The sequence below is a fragment of the Plutella xylostella genome, chromosome 6 (assembly GCF_932276165.1).
Source record: "Plutella xylostella chromosome 6, ilPluXylo3.1, whole genome shotgun sequence".
NCBI classification, from domain to species: Eukaryota; Metazoa; Arthropoda; class Insecta; order Lepidoptera; family Plutellidae; genus Plutella; species Plutella xylostella.
Genome location: NC_063986.1, coordinates 7685249 through 7691166, shown reverse-complemented (window position 1 = coordinate 7691166; position 5918 = coordinate 7685249). Strand labels below are relative to the sequence as shown.

The following is a 5918-nucleotide window of genomic DNA, read 5'->3' as shown; positions in this document are numbered from 1 at the left end:
ACAGTACATTCCTAGGATACGTGTAAACAACTGGACTATGCATAGCTAGAATGCGCCGTCCCTACACGATTGCACAATTGCACATGCTATCGAACCTAACTGATTCAGATTTGGTGAAAGCAAAAAAAGTATAGTATTTTCATTACGCATCATTGAAAAATGTAGAGTTTCAGCTGATGAGATAACTTATAACAACGCTATTTTTAGAACAGTGGTCAAAATAATTTGTCCAACTTTAGAAATGGACCCTTTTGCTTTTGAATAGAGAACAACAATGGCAATCTGTTGACAAAGATAGCAATAGCATGAAGGCCTTGTTAGAAAGAGATGCTAGATCAACCCTGAAGGTAAGGGTGGAACGGTTGCAGCTTCTACGCATGCGCGTTTTGTTCGTCCTGTCATTTCAACAACATGGCGTCCTTACGTTGTTGTTATTTTGCTGAATTCTTGTGTGAAATTTGTAGGAAATCCTCATCAAAATCATAGTTGATTATTCAAGAAGTGTTCAATGGCGGGTACGTATAACATGTGACACCTTTATAATTAAGTTACTCTTAAATTCTTCAATGATATTCAATCTTCAATAGTTCCTATTATGTTAATTGTGTGTTTTTTTTTCTAGATTTTTGTCATTCTAAATGCATGTTTGAATAAAGTTTAACTGTGGGAGATATATATATATATATGGAAGTCCACCAACCCACACTAGGCCAGCGTAGTGGACTAGGCCTACACCCTTCCTTAATTGGAAGGAGACCCGTGCCCCAGCAGTGGGAACGTGATGGGTTGTGATGGGAGATATATGCGGAGTTGCAGAAGGTTAAGCTAATGTCGGCATTAAATATACTGTCAAAGCCATCAGACAGCAATAGATTTAATGCCCAAATCAGCTTTTGTGCAACTCAGCAAAAATCATACTTTCAAGGCAAATAAAAAGAAAGAAGAACACAGGGAATAAGCTTGAGATTATTATAATATAATGTCTTCTTTTACAGGTCAGTGGAGTCAGACTCGGTGGAATTTTGAACGATCTTTCCCGCTTATACATACTACATAAAAAAACTTTATTGGACTGTCTAATCCTTGCGACAAACCCAAAAGTGTATCTCGAGTGTTTGCTATGACACGCTAAGAAGATTGTTTCTTTGTCTGGTCTAATCTGGCAGGGTATTCTTTAATAATTTAGCATAGGCTCAATACAAGGAAAATATGGGGATAACATTAAAAAATCTTCACCTATAAAACCTCTGCAGCATATTTATGGTCAATAGCTACCGGTGCGTTTCTGTTAATTTAATGATCTTCATATTGGATGTCTGCCGAATATTTAGTGGAACTTTTGGCATGGACATTGGACAGTCAAGACATGACCATCTAATTTTTTGTTTACTTTGGTTCCACAGCAATTTACACAAAGTACTCCAGAAGTAAATTGAAATTAAACGTCCTGCTTATTTTAATTTTATTTTAGTAATTACTATTAGTAACTGAGCTATTATTTAATAAGACCTAGTGGTCAATATCTAATCTTAAATTATTGGCACTAATACATTAAAACTAAATTTATATGCAAAGATTACTTTTATAGACCAATTAATTACAAACTAATTACATTAACTGATAACCGTCTCCTTTGATCTATTTCTCATCACTTAATAAGAACAGCAACAAATTACTTTAAGTGCGACAAGGGTTCAAGCTCTATTTATCTTTATCAATGACTTCGTATTTAAAACATGATTTAATTTATGCTTTCATACTTTGTTTAGAACACTAATTGCATTGTAGTTTAAACTATTTCAGTACGCTATTACTGGTTTATGATTGTAACTTTTATAATATGATACGGCGTTTTTTAGTCTTTATAATGTTACATACACCTTTCAAAATAATATATGAATCATACATTACAATGCTGGCAGTCAGTAACAACGCAGTAAAAAATAAAAAATAAACAGAAACTTATTCCGATCGAATCATTTCTAAAGCTTGTTACACATACCAGAATTGCGTTCAAATATCCATTAGTTAGTTTCTTTTCATCCGAACTCCGTGAATACTTTTCCATCGACGGGGAATTAATTAGATGAAGCATTTATTATTTCTTTGCTATAGAGCCAGTATAATGAGAGATGGTTGACCTCTATGACGTTGTAGGCTGTCCAAATTTATATCCAAACACGCTTCGTACGATATAATGACTTACAAACTAAACTTACTAACATAAAAATGCTCACGTCACGACTGTGTATAAGTAGGTAATCCACGAAAGAGTATTTTTTTTAAATAAATAAATAAGGTACACCAGCTATAACAGTAAATTTTACATACCTAATTTAAATTTCGGTGTGAAAACCATTAGAGTAGTCACAGTCAGAGGAGACTCAAAGGTGTTTTTAATGTTTTATTTTAACTTATGCCTAATTATAACCCGACAAAGAACCGCATACCTAATGTTACGGGCTAATAAGTATAAAAACATCTTCCTATAAAGTCTATAATGACTTTATAGGAAGATGTTAAAGTTATTAAAGTGATACATACTGAACTAAATAAGAAACAAAGAAAAAAGTCACCCTTCTCATACATTTAAATCAACCTTTGCAATAACACATTTTGGATGTGCGCGATCATAATTATAAAAGAAAAAGCATGCGCCGCCGCCGCCACTGTATAATGCCCCGGCTATTACGATTCAGCAATTTGACGCCTTCGCGAAATTCATATATAACTCAATTTATGAAGAAAACATTTTTTACACCGCAAAATTGCGAAAGGCTTCCGTTGAATGGCTCATTACTATAAAAACAAAACACTATCGACCGATGCAATGTCGGCAAGCATAGCGACATTTTGCTCATTTTTCGGTCGATCGAATTTAATTTATTCGGTCGGCTTTGAATTTATTATTTTATTATTATTTTTGAATTAATTATTATTTAAACGTGCTTATAGAAGAACATTTACGAAACACTTTGAAAAAAGTAAATACTAAAACTGATATAAATTAATATGTTTGCCGTCATCGAAATCGTCATTATTATATTATTATGTATGCTTTCATTCAATAAACGAAGTCTACATGATTCGTGGCACGTGAAAGCTAACTAAAAATAAAACTGTCCATACAATTAACCGAGCTAAATACCAGAAAACCTCTGTCATATCAGGCTGTGTTATCTGACGTAACTGACACGACTTTTCCGGTCAAACCAGGGTTCAGCCATCAGGAATTCACAGCCTAACGTCATTTACCTGAGCGAAACACGGGGTGACGGGGTCAGAAATAGTGCAAATGTCCATTGGGCACCGACCAGTTTATTATGACCTATAATTTCTGAAGCTAGCGTACAGGATTCGTCTGTAGGTGGTTGTGAGAGAGGGGTGGGGGTAGAGCAGGATATGTTGGTGCTGGTGTCAATGTCACTTATGTGAGGTTCTGCCGAGTGGATGGAAGAAATGATGGATAGGCCGACCGCGCTTCGAGGCCCGCTTTTCGGATGAAGGAACACTTGGGAATTATATAGAGCTCCTCATTTAAAATGGTGTTATTGTTTTTTATTAAGATAATCATTTGTTTTAAAAATATATATATGTATCCTTAATTTTATGATGTTCTTGATAATGATTAATTTTATGAACACTTGGGAATTATATAGAGCTCCTCATTTAAAATAGTGTTATTGTTTTTTATTAAGATAATCATTTGTCTTAAAAAATATATATGTATCCTTAATTTTATGATGTTCTGAATCTTTTATGGATACTCCTTTGTAGGCATGTCGTGAAATTCACTGTAGCAAGATTTAATAAAAAAGAATAAATGTATGAAATACCTAATGATAGTAATAAATAAGATAAATCCATTATTCATTAAATCAACAATGCGTACATTAAATACCTAAATAATTATATTAAATTCTAATGACAAAAAAACAAAATTGGTGTAAATATCAGCTCTATATACTTCCAAGCTTTTCCAAAACGGAGCCTGTCGACCCTCCGCGCGCACCAAATTCCAAATTGTTTTTGACTGACAGCTAAATGTAAGTTAGCATTGTTTGAGTGACGCCTCGCAGGCACGGTAGGGCCCTTTCTATAATTATTTCTGTTCTACAAGCAATATGGGCCAACCCTCTCGCGAGTTCGAGAGGCCGTTTATCTTCCGTTTTGAAAGCTGTTCGCTTTTTAGTATTGTAGTTTTCCGTAGATTTTTCCGTTAGTGCTTGGTAAGAAACTCAAAAAAAAATATTTGGCACAGGTTGGTTGTTGGTTACATTAAACTGTTCAAAATTACATACAGAAATAATGAATTGTATTTCATTACAAAATTAGTAGACCCCTGATGGTGTATAGCATTCGTGTCATTCGAGAGGCTGTAAGCTCAAATCTGCTACCAAATATTTATTTTCAATCCGTTTACATACATTCTACATCGCCAAAATTGAAGTTTGTGCCTTCAGAAACGATATAATTAATTGACAAACTTATTTTTGATTACAGGCCCAGTGGGAGCAGTGGAAGAAAGAAAGGTTGAATTTTCTCCAATAGTTTGCCCACTCGGGGATTGACAGTAAATAGATTTCAAAAGTGATTTTGCAGCTTTATTTATTCAAATCAATACGTTTCAGATTTAATTAAAGGTTGTTATTAAATAGATAGATAAACATAAATTCAGTAAGTATTGAAAATAGATATCTACTTAATGAAATGCTAAATAAATTAAGTAAAACTAATTATTATTTAGAGAGTTATATAAAAATTTTTCTACACATAAAAACAAAAATTGACTTAGGTTTAGATCTACAGTCGGCAGAGGGCGCCTACTCTCGAACAAGGGGGCGACAGCATGACTAATGGTGGGGCACATGTCACTCTCTTTTCTGTTTTCTCTATGGTTCCAGGCTGGCGGGACGGCGCGTCGTGTTCCAAATTCAAACGTCGATGTAACTTGACAGGTCCTGGAGGGTTACTCTATACTCACGAAAAACGAGCCAACGAGAGCTTTCGTGCAATCGGCAGGTACGTTTAATACGACGAGACAGAGTCGTGAATCGCGCAGCGCTATGAAACTTCGTGTTTCGTCTTAGAGAGTGACCCCCTGGTCCTGTATCCTGTATTGAGATTGAGACGGGATTGTATAGAGTCATCTAAAAATGAAAGCTGCTACCGTACCCACCTACTATGGCACATTACCAAAAAAACCATTGGCTTATCTCTAAATTAAGTAGGAGCATGTAGAAGAGTTATAGCTAATCTTTTTATCAATTAAGTATTTCAATGTCCTATTAGGTATCCATGGGTTTCAATATGTACTCTGAAACTATACAGGTATAGTATAACTGCATCCACAATAAATTACGTCTTGCTAGACTTCATTTATTTATTTACCCATCACTCGACACTCACATCCTAAATAACAAACAGCGCCATCTATATGTAAAGCTTTGGCATTACAAACAAAGTGACTTGGTGCTTCTCAGTGGCGCCACAGTAGATTGTGTTTGAAAAAGTTTTCAGAGTTTGTGTTTGTGTCAGTAGTTTTTTAAATAAAAATAAAGAAAATAATTCAATTATGCTTTTTTATTCTTCAGGTATAAACTAGTTTTTACCTCATCAATATTGCTAAGTTACCTACATATCTAGGCGGAATTATAAAACACTCGTGAGTAGTTAAAAAAATTCAGCCAGAAAATATATTTGCCCCTTTTTTAATACATTTAATTTAAATTTGAACCATAAGAAAAAAAAAAAAAAAAAAAAAAAACACGCACTCACGCCTTGTACTAATGTACTCCCTTGCGGGGTAGGCAGAGGTGCATTGCTGCACCCACTTTTCGCCAGAGTGTTATGTTAGTCCCAATGTAATAGGGGGCGGGCCTATTGCCATTTTACGGGCACATCCAAGACCTGAGAAC

The 5918-nt window shown here is 34.8% G+C and overlaps 1 long non-coding RNA gene across 1 annotated transcript; it reads left to right on the top strand.

The window, feature by feature from the left end:
• The first annotated feature begins 413 nt into the window (after nucleotides 1-413).
• LOC125488675 lies at nucleotides 414-4636 on the top strand. Its single transcript, XR_007266393.1, has 3 exons — nucleotides 414-515; nucleotides 996-1277; nucleotides 4504-4636. It is a non-coding gene; the product is annotated as an uncharacterized LOC125488675 (long non-coding RNA).
• Nucleotides 4637-5918: the final 1282 nt, after the last annotated feature.